Genomic DNA, 19,288 nt, shown 5'->3' with positions numbered 1-19,288 from the left:
AAACGTGGAAGACATCGTGGACTCTGGAGAGGTGCGTAGGTAGTTCCAACTGGTAGGCAACTTCTCCTCGTTTAGCGAGAATACGAAAAGGTCCAATGTAACGGGGAGCCAATTTGCCTTTGATACCGAAACGATGGGTTCCCTTCAGAGGGGTAACCCGAAGGTAAGCCTTCTCGTCAACCTCGAAAGTCATAGCCTTATGTTTTCGGTCATACTGACTCTTTTGACGAGATTGGGCTGTTTTCAACTTTTCACGAACGATGCGAACTTGCTCTTCTGCCTCCTGAATCATATTCGGGCCAAAGAATTGTCTTTCCCCGGTTTCTGACCAGTTAAGGGGTGTTCGACACCGTCGCCCATAGAGAACTTCAAAAGGGGCTTTACCCAAGCTAGATTGATAGCTGTTGTTGTAAGCAAATTCGGCAAATGGAAGGCATTTCTCCCACTCCATTCCGAAAGAGATAACAGAGGCTCGAAGCATGTCTTCTAGAATCTGGTTGACGCGTTCCACTTGATCTCGACTGAGGGTGGAAAGCGGTGCTAAAAGAAAGACGGGTTCCCATAGCATTTTGGAAACTTTCCCAAAATCGAGAGGTGAAAAGACTTCCTCGATCCGAGTTAATTTCCAAAGGAACACCATGGAGAGACACTATTCGGGAGATGTATAAGTCTGCCAATTGACTAGCGGTTATACTCTCACGAACAGGTAAGAAATGGGCTACTTTGGAAAGGCGATCGACAACGACGAAGATAGCATTATTCCCTCTCTTGGTCCTGGGAAAACCGGTAATGAAATCCATACCAATTTTATCCCATTTCCATTCAGGAATAGCTAAGGGTTGAAGGGTGCCAGCAGGCCGTTGATGCTCTGCTTTTACACGATGGCAAACGTTGCAATTAGCAATGTACTGAGCAATTTCTCTCTTCATCCTAGTCCACCAGAACCTCTGGCGTAGGTCCTGATACATCTTGGTACTACCGGGATGAATGGTGAGAGGGGATTCATGAGCTTCCTTAAGGATCAATCGCCTCAGGTTTCGCACTTTGGGAACCACTAGTTGATTCCCGAAGTACACGACCCCTTGACCATCAATGGAGAAACAATTCGCAACTCCTTTCTTGATGTTTCTCCTGATGCGGATTCCCGGATCTACCTTCTGTGCTTTGATGATATGATCCGTAAGGGTAGGTTTCGCCACCAAGGTGGAAAGAAAACCTTGAGGAACAATGTGAAGGTTAAGCTTCCGAAATTCCTCATGGAGAAGCGGTTGACTTTGTTGTAACATCAGGTTGTTACAATAAGATTTACGACTTAGCGCATCAGCCATGACGTTGGCTTTCCCTAGGGTGTAAGTTATTCCTAAGTCGAAATATGTGATCAACTCAACCCAACATCTTTGCCTGAGATTCAAATCCGGTTGGGTGAAGATGTACTTCAGACTTTGGTGATCAGTGAATATTTCGCAACGATTACCGAGGAGGTAATGTCGCCAGGTCTTAAGTGCATAGACTACGGTTGCAAGCTCTAGATCATGAGTAGGATAATTCTCCTCATGTGGGTGCAATTGCCGTGAGGCGTAAGCAATTACGTGTCGATCTTGCATGAGAATGCAACCTAGTCCTTGTCGCGAGGCGTCGCAGTAGATAACAAAGTCCTTAGAGAAATCTGGCGGTTCTAGTACGGGAGCAGAAGTCAGGCGTCTTTTCAGTTCCTGAAAGCTGTGCTCACATTGTGGAGTCCATTCGAACTTTTTTTCTTTCTTGAGGAGTTCGGTTAGAGGTTTAGCAACTTTGGAGAAATTTTCGACAAAGCGACGGCAATAGCTCGCTAAGCCAAGGAAACTCCGAACTTGCTTGACCGATTCAGGTGGAGCCCAATTAAGGACGGCTTGTACTCGCTCGGGGTTAACAGCAATACCTTTACCAGATATTACATGACCCAGATAGGTCACTTCTGACAACCAAAATTCACATTTAGAAAACTTGGCATAAAGGCGATGCTCTCGAAGTTTCTTCAACACTAGCCTTAGATGTTCGGCATGTTCTTCCTCGTTCTTGGAGTAGATGAGTATATCATCGAGGTAAACAACGACGAATTTATCCAAATACTCCATGAAGATTGAGTTCATTAACCGAGAAAAGGTGGCTGGAGCGTTGGTTAAACCGAAGGACATGACGGTGTACTCGTATTGGCCATAACGAGTAACAAAGGCCGTTTTAGGAATGTCCCCGTTTCTGATTTTGATTTGATGGTAGCCCAACCTCAAATCCATTTTGGAGAAGACTGAGGATCCAGCGAGCTGATCATACAGGTCGTTGATCCTGGGGAGCGGATATTTGTTCTTGATTGTGACCAAATTGACAGGTCGATAATCTACAACCATCCGGTCCGTACCATCCTTCTTCTTGACGAAGAGGACGGGGCAAGCCCACGGAGATGAACTAGGTTGGATGAAACCCTTTTTCAAGGACTCATCGAGTTGTTTCTTAAGCTCGGCTAGTTCTAGTGGTGCCATCTTGTAGGGTCTTCTAACAATCGGGACGGTTCCTGGAATAAGGTCTATTACGAACTCAACATCCCTGTCAGGTGGAACACCTGGCAATTCCTCTGGGAAGACATCCGGGAAGTCACGGACTACCGGGACGTCCTCAAGGTCTGGCAAAGGGCTGGCGTTAAGAGAATATAACTGTCGCTTGGCTATTCGGGTCAAGACATTGACTATCTTCCCCGAAGGATGAGTGAGTTGAACAGTCCTAGAGAAGCAATCAATTTTGGCATGATGAGCTGACATCCAGTCCATACCCAAAATGATATTAATATCTGAAAATTTGAGAGCTATCAAAGATGCAAGGAAAACAAGTCTGTCGACTTGGATTTCATTTCCATAACTTACCCTGGAGGTTTGCCATCTAGAACCGGGAGTAGAAATTTCCATAGTGGATGGCATGTCACATAATGCGGTGTTATGAAAACGAGCATAGTTCTCGGATATAAATGAATGAGAGGCTCCTGTATCAAAAAGAACAGATGCTGGGTGGCAATTAACAAGGAGCGTACTGAGAACGACGTTGGGATCCTCTTGAGCTTCTTCGGCAGAGATACAATTGACATGGCCACGTGTAGCGGTGGCCGGCTTGGCGTGGAACACTTGCCCTGTCGGCTTGCCATGGCCAACAGCTTTAGCAGGTTGGTTGGGGTTGGTCTGGGGACACTCACGCATATAGTGGCCAGATTCCCACACTTGAAACAAGTCACGGAACTGGTACGTGGAGGAGCATTGTTGGTTGGACCACCATAGGGCTTGGCTGGTGCAGACTGTTGAATGGGGCGAGGCGCCTGGAAGGATGGCCTCGGTGTGAACCTGGGTGGCAGGGCAGTGTTAGGCACCCACACGCGGCGCTTCTGAGGACCAGCACCGGATGAGGAACCCACGTCACGGCCATGCTTGCGTGTTGCGTCATAATCAGTCTGACCAGTCTCAGCACTGATGGCCTTGTTAACAAGCTTCTGAAAAGATGTGCACTCATGCAGACGGAGGTCGCGGCGAAGCTCAGGACTAAGCCCCTTACGGAACCTTGCTTGCTTCTTGGCATCAGTAGAAACTTCCTCAGTGGCATATCGTGCGAGGTTACCGAACTCCCTGCTGTAAGCATCCACAGAGAGTCGGCCCTGAGTGAAACTGCAAAATTCCTCACGTTTACGGTCCATGAGACCCTCCGGAATGTGATGTTCACGGAAAGCCTCGCTGAATTCAGCCCAAGTAGTGACATGGCCCGCTGGGCGCATAGCTCCATAATTCTCCCACCAGAGACTGGCGGGGCCTTCAAGATGATATGCAGCAAAGGTGACCTTGTCAGCCTCGGCTACTAGCGCGGAGCGCAGTTTGTGAGAAATACTGCGAAGCCAGTCATCAGCGTCGAGAGGCTCGACGGAGTGGTGGAACGTGGGTGGATGTAACTTGATGAAATCACTGAGTGACACCACGTTAGTCCTCTGATGGTGTGCTGTGTTCTGTTCAATACGCTCCAACAAACGGTTGGTCTCCCGCTTGTTTCTTTCGGCTTCCATCATAACCTCGGTTAGGGAAGGAGGATGAGGCAGATTTGCATTCCTGACTTCACTGCCTTCGGCCTGCTCTTGAGGAGCAGGGTTATTGCGCGTGTTGACCATCCTAGGTAAACAAGACAATGATTTAGTCAGAATGATAAGATTCCGACATAGAATACAGAATGTAAGGAGTAACTCGGAATGCAAGATGATCATCCGTATGACATGGTAGATACAGAAACTGCTTCTTTATTCCATCGTCATACACACCATACAAGGTTTAGTACAAGACCAAACAAGGTACTATTACGGTGAAAAGAGGATTACATCTCATCGGAGGCATTCCAAGCTCCTATACATTATTTTTCTACACCTCCGGAAGGCGGTACAAACTAGGTCATATCCCACAAGTCACGCAGGACGATAGACGACACAGCTAGCACGAACTAGTGATACTACCACTAACTCAGACCGATCCGTAGTAGTCCTCGTAGAAGTCACCTCCATAGCCTGGAAGCTCAACATGATCATCCGCAAACAGACGATCTCGCGGAGCTTGTGGACCATAGGGGCTAGGATGAGGTCTTGGACCAACAGACGGTGGCCTGCGGGGACCGCGAGGTGGGGTGATGCCTCCTACATCACGCCAACCCATCACGTCTGGCAGAGCAGATCTCACAGGATAGAGATCGCGCATATCCGAATATCCAGCTTGCACCGCCGGTGCAAACCGAGTCAACGTGGCCCAATGGTCAGCACGGGTATTCAAAAGCTCTAGCCTCAAGGCCCGATTTTCACAATCCTTATCCTCGAGCATCTCAGCAGTGGTGTGAGCCCGTGAATCCTCCTGAGTGGGGTCAGCATAGATAGCCTGGAGATACCCTTGTGCTCCCAGAAGTGATCCTGGCATATACCGGAAATCAGAGTCCCGAAATAGGCCAGACCTGACTCGCATGATGGTCATCATAGAGTAGGCGGCGTCCTGCACAGCCATCTCAATAGTAACCCCGAGTCCATAGGAGCAGTGAAGGGGCTCGGTGGATCCAGGATAAGATGGAAATATCCTGACAGTGCAGAGATACTGGCTTTGATTAAAGTCTCGAAATTGCTCTTCGACCGTGTACTCAGGATACCAACGGTATCCAGCCTCAGTCATTACCCTGACCAACATGGCGGTATGGCCGGGTACATCTAGGCATCGAGTCAAGCGAACCACTTGATTGAGGTCGCGAGTGGCCATCTGAAAGCACAACCATAATGCAGAGGCATTAGAATTTCTAGCAAAATTTTGGCAGCATAACAGCTGTAAATGCTCAAGAAGGATTTTGAGACATTTGACAAAGGATTTCATACACACTCAACAACATCATATCAAGTTCTGGATCCATCCTAGCAACATAGTGTGACAGTAGAACTGAACTAGGCTTGTATCCATCAAACCTATAAGGTACTATTGATTAGTAACACGTGATCCTGATAGAGAGAATAGATCCTAATTCCTTAACCCCCGGTGGAAGAATAGACTGACTCAGATCAGAATGTCATAAGATAAAGGAGTAAAAAGAGCCTTACGTTCCAACCCACAAACAATTCCCCTACATATAACTAAAGAATTTCTAGACTCAACATCGACCAGTTTGGCTTGGAGAACCTACAGGCAGTCCGGCTCTGATGCCAACGCTGTCAGGACCCCGACTCGATGTCACATCGATCTAGCTTGTAACACCTCATATCACTTTGCGGCCTCACGCACGGTATCCCCACGGGGGTTGCCTTACCTTTTCCCGGGACCGTTTGCGCCTTTTGGCTCACGTATATGATAGTGTCGCTAGCATCCATATGATAAGGAGCCCGGGCTGACATGACTAGTTGTAAACCCAAAGTGGCGCAGACTTACAGGGACAGGCATCCATGACCCAGCTTCGAACGTGTCGGTCATCAGCAAGTGGGTCCGGGCTGTAGCACTGGGCTAGCAGGACTCCGGTAAACCGGGCCATAGCGGGCTAACAGGACTCCGGTACTCAATGCGTGACATTTCCCCGAAGGGACAGACACAGGAACGAAGAAGGACACATGCCGGCCAGCCTAAGTGTTCCAGAGCAGTAGCAAGCTACCATGGCTCAGCGGTAACACTAGGAGACATTTCCCGGTAAGAGAGGCTACTAAAGATAAACAACTAGATAGTCAGATCCCACACATACCAAGCATTTCAATATCATACACACAATATGCTCAATATGTGCAAATACAACATGGCATCACAACATGACTCTATGACACAAGTACTTTATTTAAGGCTCAGAGAGCCATACATAACATACACATAGGCACGGGTCACACGACCCAGCATTCAAGTCATACAGTCATACAAACCAGCAGCGGAAGTAGCTTGTCTGAGTACAGACAACTAGTAAAATAAAACAGGCTTGGAAAGCCTAGCTATACTACGTGGTCCTTCACAAGCTTAGGATCACCACCTGGGCCTTAGCCTACTCATTGATGTCAACGTCTATGAAGAACCCATCAGAAGGGGTTGTAGCTCTTCTGTAAAATGTAAATTATAGCAACATGAGTACAAAGGTACGCAGCAAGACTTACATCAGATCCTACATACATGCACATTATCAAGAAGGGTTGGTGGAGTTATTGCAGCAAGCCAGCTTTGACTCTTGGCTAGACTATCCTACGAGACTCCAACTTGAAATGGTTTTGCGTACACGAGTCCACTACTCACCACTTCAATACACTACCGAGGATCCACCTCCGTCTTCCTACGGAAGAGCCATCCTCGGCACTCACACTTATCTTGAGGCTTTTAGTAGTTTCCATTTACTTGTCTATGAACTGTATAGGCAACCAAGTAGTCCTTTACCGCGGACGCGGCTATTCGAATAGATCATGATAACCCTGTAGGGGTGTACTTCTTCATACACGCTCTCACCACTTACCGTCGTTTACACGACATGTACTCGGCAACCTTCAAGTGGAAGCCCAACGTGGGTGTCGGCCACGACCTACCTAATCACCTAAGTTTCCAATCCAGGTTTATCGCCTATCTAGGTTCCATCCGCAGGGAGTCTGGCCGAGGTTTCCCATACGGCCCCGAACGATGTGTACAGGGGACCGTGACACCTAACGGGTGCCCGGTATCCCCGGCCACGTACCTACCGCATCACAGCCCACCCCTCCGGTCAGCGCTGTCCACGGCCTCCAGTAGGCTACAAACACCAGAAACTACTTGCAACTCCTGGACGGAGAACTAGGGTGAATAAGAAGCCGAGAGGGTCCATTGGTTTCGGGCCCAATGCATGGTAGTAGCTGATTCTTAAATCACACATACAGATCTCAGTGCTTAAGGTCGGCTTCAATGAAACAACCCACCATGTACTCCTACATGGCCTCTCATCGATACCTTTACCAAATCGTGTTCACCACACCACTCTCATTACCGACATAATCATTTCACTCTAGCCCATCACCCAGATGAACCAGACCTGAGACGACTCTAAGCATAGCAGGCATAGCAAGGTAGGAACAACACATACATATGGCTCAATCAACTCCTACACATGCTAGTGGGTTTCATCTAGTTACTGTGGCAATGACAGGTCATGCAGAGGAAGTGGGTTCAACTACCGTAGCACACAGCAGTTTGAAACGCGTTGTCTTAATGCAGTAAAAGAGAGCAGGAGCGAGAACATGGGATTGTATCGATATGATCAAATGGTTGGTTGCTAGCCTGATGCTTCGATGCACTGATACGGTTCTTCGTTAGGGTAATCACGGTACTCCTCGGAGGTAGAACCTGCCGCAAGAACACCGATACACAACCATCACCAAACAATGTGCAACAATATGATGCATGCATGAAACATGGCAATATGAGTGAGTTGGGCTAATGCAACTAAGGCCAGAAGGGTTTGAACCAATTTGAATCAAAGATTCAAATTTCAAACTCAAACATGGCCATTTAAAGTGTTTTTCCTTGTTCTGCATTAAACATCAAGTTAACTTGTTTAATCATGCATGAAAATAGTACAGATGGATAGATTGGATTTTTCTGATCATTTTTCATATATAATTTGTCTGATTTGGAGTTATAGAATAAAAGTTATGAATTTTTGAAGTTTAAACTATATTCTGGAATTTCCTATATTAGATTAAATCCAGAAAATCAATTACTGCGTCAGCCTGACGTCAGTGTGACATCAGCAGGTCAACGGGACACGTCCGGGTCAAACCTGACAGTGGGTCCCGCATGTCAGTGTGATTAATTAAACTAAAATTAATTTAAACTAATCCTAATTAGTTAGCAGGGCTGGGCCCCACCTGTCATAGACTCAGGGGAGTCAACCAGGGCCCACCCGTGGTCAAACCCAGGTCGGCTGCACCGGCGTTTAGCCGCCGGCGAGCCTGACGCGGCGGCGGAAGTGATTTTTGCCGTTCCGGCAACCAAACGAGCCGCGGAGGCCACCGGAGAGGAGCTGAGGTCGAGCCGCAGCTCTTGGTGGAGTCCGTTGGGGTCGGGGTGGCCGGAGTTGGCGCCGGCGACGACTTTGGCGGCCACCGGAGTTCGGCCGAAGTCGAACTTGTCGCTAGGTGGGTCGATGAGGTGCGGGGAGTAGCTAGTTAGGTGCTGCGTGACGCGGTGAGCATGATGGACACCGTGGAGTGGCCGGAGGGTGACCGGGAGCACGTCGGCGACGAGCTCCACGGTGGTGGGTGCGGTTGAGCTCCGGGAGGTCGCTACACGGCTCGGGAGCAAGAAAAGGAGGGAGGGGAAGATGGCTAAGCTCACGGGGAGTTCGACGAAGCCCTTGGTGCGGCCGGGGACGGACCGGAGCGACGACGGCGTTGAAGGGGATCTCCGGCGACGGCGGTTCGGGCGAGGTCGTTGCGGTGGACTCGGGCGTTGCGAGCGCTCGGGGCTCGGCTTGCTCGATGAAGTGGACAGCGGTGGAGCTCCTGGACACGACGAGAGGACGCACGGGTGGCGGGGAGCGCGGCTACGACGTAGGCACGGCGGCGGTAGCGTCGGCCATGGCTGGGGGGCGCGAGGGGGAGGAGCTGGAGAAGAAAGGGGGTGTCTGGGGGGTTCGGGGGAGAGAGGGAGGGCGATCCACGACGTCACCGGGCGAGGGGAGCGGCGAGGCGGTGAGCAGGTGCGTGGCGCGCGCTGCGGTCGCCGTCGGGCACCTGCCTGCCTGCCTGGCCGGCAAGCAGCTCGCTGGAGCGGCGCTGGGCTGGGCCGGCAGGTTGGCCGGGTGCTGGCGCCAGGTAAGGTTTTTCTATTTTTCTCTGTTATCTGTTTTTTAATACTTCTGCAACTTTGTTGAATTAATAAAAATACTTAGGCAACTCCTAAAATCACCAAACCACTCCTGGTCCATAGTTGGATTATTTCCAACATGAAACATTTTAGTTTGGAGATATTTGAGCATTTAAATATTTTATATAATTTTAAATGCCCAAATTCAAATATTTATGATTTAATTCAAAAACCCTAAGATGGCCTAGGAAAATGTGCATCACTTTTGGCAGAGGTTCTGAACCAAGACAAAAATGATGGGCATTTTAGAAGGGCATTTCAGGTTCATTGAAAAAGTTTTTAGTAAACCCTAATTGGTTTCAGAGGGGACTGGGGGTTCTGTTATCCCCATTTCAGGTTTCTGATGAAAGAATAAACATGATGCAACACTCTAATGCATGACTAGCTAGGGTGTGACAGGCGGTCCTGCCAAGTGACATCCGGCACGATTCACCCCGCGTGGCGGCTTACGTTGAGGCTGACAACGAAAAAGCTCGTCAGGATGCACTTGACTTGTTGGATGAGGAGCGAGACTTAGAAATAGCCCGCTCGACGATTTACCAGCAAGACCTGCGCCGCTATCACAACCGCCGGGTTAGAAGTAGAACCTTTCAGGAAGGCGACTTAGTGCTCTGACTCATCCAGGATCAGTATGATATGCACAAGCTATCCCCTCCTTGGGAAGGACCCTTTGTGCTCAGCAAAATTCTGAACAACGGGTCATATTACCTCATCAATGTTCGAGAGCACAAAGACTCACGTAAGTCGGAGGAGGAGACCCGCCGACCATGGAATATCGCCCATCTCCGGCCTTACTATACTTAAGCCACCGGCTCTCAAGATGTATATATTTTGACAATGTATATATTATATAGAGCAATAAAGCAGGACCTCTGTCCTTTTTACCCTCAAAAGTGTATATGTCTTCGTTACCAGGTGGTGAAAACAACCGACAGGGAGCAGATCATATCTGAATCCGGCTTTCCTTTTGGTCCAGCTTATGATCATATCTGAATCTAGCCATGATCACTTGGGGGCTTCCTGTTCAAACATAGGTCGTATTCGAACCAAAGAGAACAAAGCTGTCGATACCCACTTTGATCGGCACACTGCCAAACCCACTTGGGGGCTTCTTGATCATATTTGAATCATAGCTTAACCCCTTTGGGTCTGACATGGATCATATTCGAATCAGCTTCATTAAACAACTCTTATGGTCACATGGGGATTCATGTTCAAACATAGGTCGTATTCGAACCAAAGAGAACACAGCTGTCGATACCCACTTGATTGGCATCACCAAAGCCACTGGGGGCTATATGATCGTATCCGAATCTTAGCTTAACCCCTTTGGAGCGGTTTATTGATCGTATTCGAATCAGAAGCCTTTGAACATTGTTAATTATCCATCGTATTTCACAAACATAATTATTGGACTACCTTGAGCACTATGAGATGGTTTTTTGTTCTTCCGGCTTAATATTGATCACCCCAGGTTGTTAAGTGCCAGGTGAACATTATATGTTCCGACTTTCAGGAGTTGAATTTACCCGCATGGTGAAGGTCATATAAGCAATCGAGATTACCAAAGGGATCGCAGGTATGCTATTGTGATTATGTTTAACACATATAATCATAAACCAGCCCATATATGATGTTTTGGGTTTGGCCCTCCGGGTTATCAATACCTTGTGTGACCCCCGATGCGATAAACCGCCAAGGGAATTTTGCTTGTTTTATATGTAGATAAGGCAAGCAAATTTAACATCAAGGAAATAAACGGTCAACATAAGCTGGAAATATATAGTGATGGCGGCTTACGAAAGTATTGAGCACCATAAACATGCGCGAAGGCATGACAAAATTGAGATGTTTTTCTACCCTATTACAAGACACCCCGAGTCTGAATAAATGAAGCATTGTTTTTTGCAAAAGTCATAAACGCCTGGCGGTTCACTCCTTTGGTGGGCTTGAAGATTCTGAGTTATCCTTCCCCGATTCTCCGTCAGTTGCCTTGTCCTAGAAGGTTGACGAGGCCCAGTCAATGCCACTCAAGGCTTCAAACTCAGCTTTGTCATCTATTAAACCGGCTGGGTCCACTTCAGGGGCAAAGGTATGCTTACGAGTTGGAGGGATCGGGCTGATTTGATCATAAGGAGGTGTTGAAATTCTTCGGTTCTCACTGTCATAACCCGGCTGATACTTGGTAAGGTCAGTGTCTTTCCCAATGAGGGTATCCACGGGGCGTATGTCTTTGACGCAGGCGATGAAATCCTGATCATCAAATATGGTCCCATCCTCTTTCAGACTCAGATATCCAAGAGCGAGGTCAACCGGTTCTAGTTCTGGAATCCATGCCTTTGGCCGGCTCAACGCGGCTATGACCCCGGCTCTTGAGGACGCCCGCCTTAGATCCTGGATCAGTTGAGGTATCACAGCAAGACACTTTAGCACATCTTGTAGAAGGTGGGGAGTGTTATTTGATAAAGCTACAACAGCCAAAGCACGTTGTGACCCGGTGTACAGTTGCTCCACTAGAGTGTAAACCGCCTTCAGTTTGATCAGCATGTTCTGCTTGAGGTTTGTGCTCCTGGGGCCTGTGTTCATGAACATAAGGTGAGCTGGGGATAACAACTAAAATAATCATCAAAGGAAGGATTACAGTATTTTGAGGTTATATACAGTAACTTACCGAAGATGGCTAAGACCATTTGAGATATCTGTCGCTTTAAGTCGGACAGCTCGGTTGTTGCTTCTGCAAGTGATGCCTCTACCGTCTCGGCCCGGGTCACCAGCGAAGCCTTTTCATCAGCCTAGATTTTCTTCTCCGCTTCAAAATTCTTCTTCAACTTCTCTTGTTCAGAGACGCTGAATTCAAATTTGGAGTTGGCCTTTTGAATTTCAAGTTCTTGAGCTGTTAGACGGCTCTTCAGGTCAGCAACTTCCGACTCAAATTGACTTATGGTGGCTTGTATTGATGCCGGGTTATAGTCAGAATCATGGTAAGATAGTATTAAAAGTCCCAAGCACTTTGCAAGCAAAGATACTTGACACTTGGGGGCTAATGTGTGCTGAAGAGTTTTTACCCTACAACGCCGGTTCATGCAAATTAAGTCCCAAGCACTTTGCAAGCAAAGATACTTGACACTTGGCTAATGTGTGTCGCAAGTTCAAGGTATCAGGTTACAACCGGGTTAAATTTCTTCTTTTTAAACCGGAAAAGACAGTGGTAAGTAGTTTTCTAAGTCTACAGCATATTTATTTATAAGCAATAGACTTGGGGGCTGATACACTAAGTATGATTCAAGAAGGGGGCATAAAGGTATACCTCAAATTTTTGTTGTATTTGCTTCACCATGTCAATTTCCAGGTCACGGCTGCTATGCACTTGATTAAGGTAGCCAGAGACTATATCCTCAATGCTTAAGTGAGTATAATCAGTAATGTCCAGCTTAGCCTTTCGGCGTTCTATGAGTTCCTCCTTAGCAGTGCATTTGGCAAGGACAGTGGGTCACCCTGGCTCAACAAAGTCACTCTTCAGAATCTCAACTTCCGGGTCATTTGTCTTGACCGGGCTAGGAGCTTCCGGGTTATCAGAGTTGTTGAGCGTATCTTCGATGGGTGGATCAGAGGTTGGTGCTGGAATGTCAGAGGCTGGTTCAGGCGGCGGCTGATGGGTGGAACTGGCAGGAGCAGACGTGTCAAGCGCCAGTTCAGTCACGACTGGGTTTTGGGACGGCTTACTCTTCTTTGCCCTCTTACAGGGCTTCACTTGCATGCTGTCAACAAAGGCAGAAGGATGAATAAAAAAACATGAGTAAAGTAAAGCATAAGGTAAACAAAGTTACATTACCTGGGGGAAGAGCTCGACATGTTAGATTGCATAGACTCGCCGGAGGAAGGAGAGGTATCCTAATATGGAGTCAGATGAATTGAGAGGTTGGCGAATTAAACCCGCCAAAGGTAAAACAGAACGTAAATTAGAGATAACCTCAGTCCGATGCTTCCGGGTTACGTCAGGTAAGCAGGAGAAGAGCTCTACATCCTTGCTGGTCCGCGTCTGCCTCCAGCTTTCAAGATGTTGTTGCTTCAAAAGAAATTGAGGATCTTGATAAGCAAGAGGATGTGAAAATCTTACTTTCTGGGTCACCCTTCGGATTTTGTGCTTTGGCAAAGGCTCTGAGCTGGAGGAGATTATACTTACCTCTTCGTCAACCGCTTGGCTGTTTCCCGTATCCTCCTAAAAGGGTAGAATGTCAATAACATAAATGACAAAAGAGTCAGGGAAATTAAGGATTACCTCTTCATCATCCTCAGAAGTGTCGTCCAATTTGAGTAAATCGGAGGTGCTTGGTTTCTTCTTCCTTGAAGTTCCTGTTTTGGCGGCTTTTCTGTCGGTTCTCTTGGCCGCTCTGGCTTGTTTGGTAGCCTCATGGTCATACTTGACCTTCCTGAAGTTGTCATCGGCTTGTGAAAAAAAAAGATAAAGGGTTATGAGTAAAGTAAGGTGCAATATACTAGAGAGTATTCATTAAGGTTGATGACTTACAGCGGGGGTCGGGTTCTTCTTATAGAAAGGAAGTAAGCCAAAGGCATTACTACTCACCGTGCCCTCTTTCAACAGCGTTTGGGTCGAAGCTTCCACTACATCATCTGGTAAGTCGTCGGGACTATGACGCAGTGGGTCATCCTTCTCGCCTGAATAAGTGGACATTAAGTCGGGGCGGCGGCTTAATGGAAGCACTCGCCAAGTGACCCAGACTCGGACCAGGTCGATGCCATCTAAGCTGTTTCCCAAAAGAGCTTTGATTTTTCTTATGGTGGGAGCAAGTGGCAGACGTTCAACAGCAGCAAGTTTATCTGCTAGCGGATGATTGGACTCTAGGCGCAGAGTGCGAAAGCTGGGCAGAGGATTCTTGCCAACCGGAAAAGTGTCCTGGCAATAGAACCACGTCTGATTCCAATCCTTCGGGTGACTCGGCAGTTCAGCATAAGGAAAAAGGCAGTCTCTCCGCCGCTGAATCGAAATGCCACCAAGTTCAAGGCTGGGCCCGTTGGCACGTTCATTCTGCCGGTTTAAGTAAAAAAGCACTCTGAACAAAGGCAGATTGGGCTCTTCTCCCAGGTACACCTCACAGAAGACTTGAAAGTTGCAAATATTTGACACGGAATTGGGCCCGATGTCTTGAGGTCTGAGGTCAAAGAAATGCAGAACATCCCTAAAGAATTTTGAACCGGGTGGAGCAAATCCCCGGCTCATATGATCCGTAAAAACTATCACCTCCCCTTATTTGGGTTGAGGTTTCTCCTCGGACGGGTCAGGGGCACGATAAGACATGACCTCCTTCTTGGGAAGATGGCCAGACTTCACAAAATCAGACAATTTACTTCTTGTGACTGTGGATGGGACCCAATTACAGGTCACAGGAGCCTTGGTTGCCTTAGGGGACATGATGTAAATTGAAGCCTATGACAAAACAAGAAGTTCCGGTTCAAATTTAACCTGGAGGAAAACATTTTAAAACCGTCCAAGATGGCGGCTTAAGAAGGGGCCTAATGACATATGGCTAACTATGCAGCAATATTTAAGCCGCTATAGGTGTCAAGGGAAGTTAAATTTTCTTAAGTCGCGAGAAGCAAGCAAGGTTCACAGATCAGTGTCATTTACTTAAACCGGCCACATGGAAAGTGATGGTTAAACATATTCGAGAGATGCAGTTTTTTATTTTAGGGTGGAACAAACAGGTTTCACAAGTTGCGGCTATTATTTTGGATCAAATAACTATTCAGAAAAGAAAAATTTCTAGACCTAGAACTGGCACAGATGAAGCTCAAGGGCTCGAACAGGGCCTCTGTGTGACGGAAAGGGATCTACTTGTATTCGAAATGGGTGCGAAATAGCTGTCGCATCAGTTTATACCATCTTCAAGATCAAGAAACGGTGGTGGAGATGAAATATATGAGGGGTCCTTAACGAACAGCGAAGAACACCGAGGAACTCAATGGTCCTAATGCGGATCTGAGGAACACGAAGGAGGAAACTTACAGATGCAGAGTTGCTGCGGAAGTTCGTCGCGTTTCTCTGGTAAAATCAGGTTGATGCAGCGGCCTGAGTTGACGAGGACGAGGAGATCTGCGATGGCGGTGGCGGCGGAGCTCGAGCGGCAGAGAAGCAGTGAGAGGAAGAAGACGACCGAAGGGGGAGAATGGGAAAGACCAAGGTCGTGCCTCCTTATAAGGAAGGGATGACTGAGACGGCACGAGAAACGAGGAGATAAGCATTATTATCCAGCGGCCCCGATGCCTCGGTTTTTGGAACGGTCAGTAAAAGCAAAGATCCGTTGGAGGATACGGTGGAATAAAGAATGAAGTTAAGTAAAGATGACGTCACAGCGGGTTAACGCGGATCCAAAAGATGGCGCCATGGCGGGTTAAAGAAAACCTCTTGCACAGACAGAAGGCTGAAGATTTATTTCTTAAGGTATTTTAAGATTGACATGAACCAGTTCAAATCAATCAGGGGCCTAATGTTTGGGATATAACTATTTGTGTAAGCCGCCCAGGAGGGGCCGGGTTACGTAAATAAGACTCATCAGAAAGAAGCCCAAGACCAAGCATGAAGATGGCGGTTCAATAAAGGGTCTAAGGCCCACAGGCGGCTTAAAGCCCATAGTGGTAAACCGCCATAATGATATGACTTGTAACATAAGGTAGACTTGACTAGTCACTGAGCCGGACACTGTTTATGAGCCGTCCGGGACTCTGTAAGCCACAGGGCGTCCACTCGTGTATATAAGGGGGCGACCCGCTGGCGGCTTAGGGAGAGAAACAACTGATCGAGAGCCGGGCATAGCGTATCTCGCTCCCTGGTCATCGAAACATCAATACCAACCCAACTAGACGTAGGCCTTACCTTCACCGTAAGGGGCCGAACTAGTATAAACCTCTCGTGTCCCTTGTCCCGATTAACCCCTTCGAGCTTCCTAGTTGCGATGGCTCCACAACTAAGTCCTTTCACTAGGACATCTGACGTGACAATTCCATGACACAACTGGCAATTACATTAAAATATCATCTTTTCTCCCACAAGATAAACTAGTCATACAAATGCATCTTCGTGTTCCGTGCAACGAACGGGCATCTTGCTAGTTAAGATTCTAAATTTCATTCATTTTTTGCGGAGAATTGTTTTTTGAATTTTATTTGATATAATTTTTTGAAAATTATTTTTAACGTGACTCGAAATTTCGTGATTAAAAGAGTTGGGACCCCGCCGAAATATGCAAAATTTCGTTGAATTTTTTAGTAGTGCCCAGAATATATGGTCTGTAATGCTAGTAAAAAGAATACGGGCTTCAACTATCCTTAAGAATTAGCAAATGGGCTGTAAATTATTGAAAATAATGGCTAATGGGCTGTATGCTGTTATCCACAGATTTGGAGGCTAACTTCTAGGCCTACTAGGTTGACGATGACGTTGTCCTAATTTTTTTTTGACGCGTACGCAAGGCTTTGTCAACTTAGTCAACACACTGCAATGACTATTGGATGTCCATCCAATGGCCGCCGTGCTTCTTCAATCTCTAATCTTCCTGCTCCAGCCGCCCAAACCAGTGCCGGCGGGACTGCCTGCTCCCTCCTCCCGTGGCTGGCTGTGCTGCCGCCAGGCCATCCCTCTAACCACCCACACATCCTATTATTTTTCGGCGATGTCAGCCTCACCCCGCAGCCGACCAGTCAGCGCTTGTTCTCCCCTCAGTGTGGGTATCCACTGCGGTGGCTTCACCGGCTCCGGGTGGTTCTCTTCCTGGGCCTCGCCCTCGTCCACCGCGGTCGGGCTCTCGACGCGGCGAGGTCAACATGGTCAACAAACAACATCCATCGGAAGAGGCTGACAGTAGGGGCCCACATAGGAGAATGCCACCTTATTACGCGCAAAATAATGATTCCTCCACCTGATAGCTGGGACCCACCAGAAGGGTCTCTGTATTTCGCGAAAAAAACATTCCCCCCGCAGTCAGCTCGGACCCACCGGAAATGCGTCCTTATTACGCACAAAAAAATGAATACTCCCCTGCTAGCTGGGACTCACTTTGGTGGGAGGATGACTTGTGGGCCTACTAAGTTTACGGGGACGGAGGGCTTTGTCAACTTAGTCAATATGAACGATTCTAGCACCAGTCACCGTACGATGTCCATCCAACGGCCGTAGTGCTTCTTCAACCTCTGCTCTTCGTGCTCCAGCTGCCCAAAGCAGCACCGGTCGTGCCGCATGCTCCTGCCTCCCGTGGCCGGCTGTGATGCCACGGAGGCCTCACCGCCCCTACTACTCCCACCGCTGGCCAGGCCATCCCTCTACTCACCCACACCCCCTGTTATTCTGCGGCGACGGCAGCCCCACACCGCAGCCGAACCAGTCAACCCTCATACTCCTCTTCGCATGGGCATCCACTGCTGCATCTTCCCCGGCTCCGTGTCGTCCCCTTCCTATGCCTCGCCGTCGTCCACCGCCGTGGTGCTCTCGACGCGGCGTGGTCAATGTGGTCAACGACCGACTTCCATCGGAAGAGTACTATGCGTGGAGAGGCTGACAGCTGGGTCCACGACGGCCGCAAGGAAGTGCCTCCTTATTACACGCAAAATAATTATTCCTCCACCTGACAGCAGGGACCCACCGGACAGGCCACCGTATTTCGCGAAAAAACATTTCCCCCTGACTGCTGGGACCCACCAGCTACATCTTCGCACGCAAGGAAGTGCGTCCGGGCAAAAAAACCCGAAAAAGATTCGCCCCCCTGACTGCTTGGACCCACCAGCTACATCTTCGCAGGCAAGGAAGTGCCTGATAGTCGGGACCCACTTGGTCGAAGCGTACGTAGCGTTGTCATTCTGGTCGCGAACGTGTACGTACATATATACTGGTCGATGTAGAAAGGCGCACGTGTCGTAGTAGAGGCGCGTACGTGTCTTAGTAGAGGCGTGCACGTAGCATGTACACGTACGTACAACGGCCAGTGTGCAAGAAAGAAAATACGACCACATATGTGTACATACGGGCGGGGTCTCAAACGCCTACTCGCGCATACGTACGGCGAGGGCTCGTGTACATGGCTTGGTCGGAACGGAAAAACAACGTCGTCGTCGTGTTCATGGGGAGGCAACGGAATGCGTCGTGTTCATGGGGAGGCAACGGAATGCGTCGTGTTCATGGGGAGGCAACGGAATGCGTCATGTTCATCGGGAGGCAATGGAACACGTGGGAGCCAACCGGCTGGGTTGGAACGGAATGCATGGTCGTGTTCATCGGGAGGGCTTGGACGGAACATGCGATGGAAACGAGGCCTGGCGTACCACACAACAGAGGAAATAGACCTCCTACATTTGGAATGGGGTCTTGTTGATCGGGAGGGGTGTGGCGTACTGCAAAACGGAGGAAACGAACCTCCTATGGTCGAAATGGTGGCCCTGTTGATCGGGAGGGGTGTGGCGTACCGCAAAACGGAGGAAACGGACCTCCTACGGTCGAAACGGGGGTCCTGTTGATCGTGAGGGGTGTGGCGTAGTGCAAAACAGACGAAAAGGACCTCCTACGGTCGAAATGGTGGACCTGTTCACTGGGAGGGGTGTGGCGTACTGCAAAACAGGACTCCACGGGATACTGTTCATCTCCACCGTCGACCTCCTCTAGCCTCCACGGGCTACCGTCGACCTCCTCCAGCCTCCACGGGCTCCTGTTCATCCATCCCCCACCGTCCACCACGCGCTACTCCACTGTCTACTGTTCAACCACCCCTCCACGGGCACCCCTCCACCGTCTACTGTTCATCCAGCCCTCCACACCACGGGGTCCTGTTCTACCACCCCTCCACGGGCACCCCTCCATCATCTACTATTCATCCAGCCCTCCACACCACGGGGTCCTGTTCATCCAG

Source organism: Triticum dicoccoides, chromosome 2B (genome assembly GCF_002162155.2).
Source record: "Triticum dicoccoides isolate Atlit2015 ecotype Zavitan chromosome 2B, WEW_v2.0, whole genome shotgun sequence".
NCBI lineage: Eukaryota > Viridiplantae > Streptophyta > Magnoliopsida > Poales > Poaceae > Triticum > Triticum dicoccoides.
The sequence above is the reverse complement of the archived record's forward strand: the minus strand, read 5'-3'. Positions refer to the sequence as shown.